General features: G+C 43.1%; 1 pseudogene; it reads right to left on the bottom strand.

Annotated features, from left to right (window-relative positions):
- Positions 1-1,372: 1,372 nt before the first annotated feature.
- LOC136540929 (glycine-rich cell wall structural protein 2-like) lies at positions 1,373-1,986 on the bottom strand (annotated as a pseudogene).
- Positions 1,987-2,866: the final 880 nt, after the last annotated feature.

The raw sequence follows: 2,866 nt of genomic DNA, 5'->3' as shown, positions 1-2,866 counted from the left end.
ATCAACTCCTTTTGCCCTAATTTCCCTCTCTTAGCTCCTCTTGCTATTCGTTGAGTTTCCCAGCGAGATTCAGCGGCATTCTAGGTGGACTTGCTGGTCCTAGGAGATCCTCCATGTGCTCCTCCCCGACGGGTCTTCTCGGGAGAAGTTCGGGAGTTTTTTCGGCCGAGTATAGGCTCTACATCTGTCTCATCGGTCTTTAGATCAGTTTGATCAATTATGCCATGTTCTTGCTACGTTGCAGGTTGTGTGCAACCTCTTTGGGCGTTAAGGCCCTGCTGGTGTGTTGGCTTGGGGTCATCTTCAACATCAACAGATATTTTCTTCATATTAAACTATATGCATGACAAAAATGACACCGGTTGATAGAAAAGCAAAATTTTATGTTATAATGAAATTTTGACTCTTTGCATAGTCCGAGTGTGTATACACACACTTCACTTTGAGAACATGTTTTCTAAGTTGAAGCAAGTTTGTGAGAGAGTTGTAGATGGAGCTAGGGAAATTAAATTCTTTCATCACTACTCCGTCCGATCCATTTTATCTGGCGCACACGCATATAAAAATTTAAACTTTAAAAACTTTGACCAATAATTAGGCTAATAATTTTTAACTATTATAATACAAATTTTATATGATTTGATTTGTAAGAAATTATACTATCTGATGGTTATAAGTTTATAAGTATAAATAATATAATATAAACCAAATGAATGGTTAAAGTTTAATCTAGGAGACTGTGTCGAGATAAAATGGACCGGAGGGAATATTATTTATCGTACAACTCTATTCTGGATGCATCATGGCATGCACAATATCATGCAATATCAACAAAGCTAGCTAACAAATTATTTCGCGAGTCACAATCTGCGTACAAAGTTGAGAATAATTTTTCAGCTTGAACTAACAGGGAATGCCTATTCATCACAGTCCTTTTGGATAGTCTTGAAGACATTGTACTATACCAAATATTTTAGAATAATTAATTGAAAAAACGTCAGCTATGTCTCAGGAATTACTTATATATAGGCTAGTCGTGCAAAGTTATCATTATCTTTTTGCGTAGGTATGAAGGACTAGTAGGCTAGTTTAACAAAGCCGTGATGTAACAAGTGCTTGCAAAATAACTGTCAATCAAATTGAACTACTTCTTTCATTGATGAAAGCAACATTTAACATGAACATTTGGCTGATTGCAACCAACACATGCGTTACAAACCAATCATTGACTCATTATTACCAGGACTCAGAACTAACAACTGAAAACTATAGCCCACACATGGCTTATAGAGAAAGAAAAATAATGACCGTGGTGCTATATGGAACGAACATATCAATCGTCCAAGACCAAATTATTTCAAGCAAATGGACTTTAAGGTGATGAACCGTTGTAGCTGCCATCATTATAACCTGATGTGGCACCACCACTCCTCCCTGATCTGCCGCCAGATCCGCTGCCGAACCCACCATTACGACCGCCTCCGCTCCCGCTTCCAGCGCCACCGCTATTTGCAAAGCTCAAGCCATAGGGACCATAGTTATCGCCTTCACCTTCCCCGACTCCCTTGCCACCACCAAATCCGCTACCATTCCCGTTGCTTCCACCCGAGCCGCCCCTGCCGCCAGCTCCATTCGCATTTGCTGCCCCATTGGTGTTGGAGTTACCTGAGTCACCATGGCCTTCACCAGATGCACCGCCCACTCCGTAACCAGACGCGCACTCGTCCTCACCTTGCCAATTGCCACCACCTTCACCGGATCCACTGCCATACGCGTGGCCAGAGCTCGGGGACTGGGCACTGCCGTCGTAGGCCTCAGCATTGTCAAAGCCAGAGCCAGAGCCATAGCTGGTTCTCTACCGCCAGCTCCACCCCCACCACTGCCTTGGCCATCAGCAGTGGCGTGCTTTACCACCCTAATAGCATTGCACAGTCCAATGCTTAGTAAGACAACGAGGCCAATCGCAAAGAGCTTGCTGGAAGCCATGGAGGTAATTAAGTTAGCTGATGTGGAGTGGAAGTGAAACTGAGATGAATGCTAAGCGTCGGTTTGTATGGTTATTTATAGTCATGAATCTCGGTGGCCATGAACGCATAGCTCGCATCCTTGAAGTTGACCTTGTGCAATTAATAAGAAATTTCAGAAGATTTCGTGCGTGGGTCTCATGGTCCCAATGTTTTTTTTGTTCTGCAGGCTCAACTTGGAAGACTAGCTAGCTGATTTATTGTCTGTTCTTTAATTAACTAGTACTAGTACGCTCTCTTCTGAAGTTTTCATTGCTCAAACTTTCTAGGTTATCTGTCAACCTTGTCACCTTGATATGCGAAGTGATGCATGGCCAGAGTTTGGTTCACTGTAGATTTTATTTACCAGCCAAATTAGTAGATAATTAAATGAATATTATGATCGAGAAAAAAACTGCATATTATGAGGCTTTCTCTACAGGATCCATACTAGCCAAAACAATTAGGGGCTCACACCCCTCCTGTTACATCTTAAAAAACAAGGTTGGATAAATTAACATTTGAGGCCTTATTTGTATACCCATGCACTCACCTCAATCCATGTGTGTTGGAGTGATTTGGTAAAGAATTTACAGAAGTTGGTTGGCTTCCCAAACGTGAAGGGTAGCTGGATGCTCCCGAGGGGCACGACATACATCCCTGGGATGATCCTGTAGAAGGGCGCCTCGCTCGGGCGAAGACGACACCTAGGGATTTTCATGTGATCTAGTGTGTTGGCGTAGAGGATGTTAATAAGCCAACTGCCACCATCTATGAGCACCCTTGTGAGGCGGATGCTGCTGACATGCAGGCTGATGACGAGCAGGAAATGACCCGGGCTAGTCACGTCGTCATGGTAATCA

This window comes from Miscanthus floridulus, chromosome 2, assembly GCF_019320115.1.
Source record: "Miscanthus floridulus cultivar M001 chromosome 2, ASM1932011v1, whole genome shotgun sequence".
In the NCBI taxonomy this organism is placed as follows: domain Eukaryota; kingdom Viridiplantae; phylum Streptophyta; class Magnoliopsida; order Poales; family Poaceae; genus Miscanthus; species Miscanthus floridulus.
The sequence above is the reverse complement of the archived record's forward strand: the minus strand, read 5'-3'. Positions and strand labels throughout refer to the sequence as shown.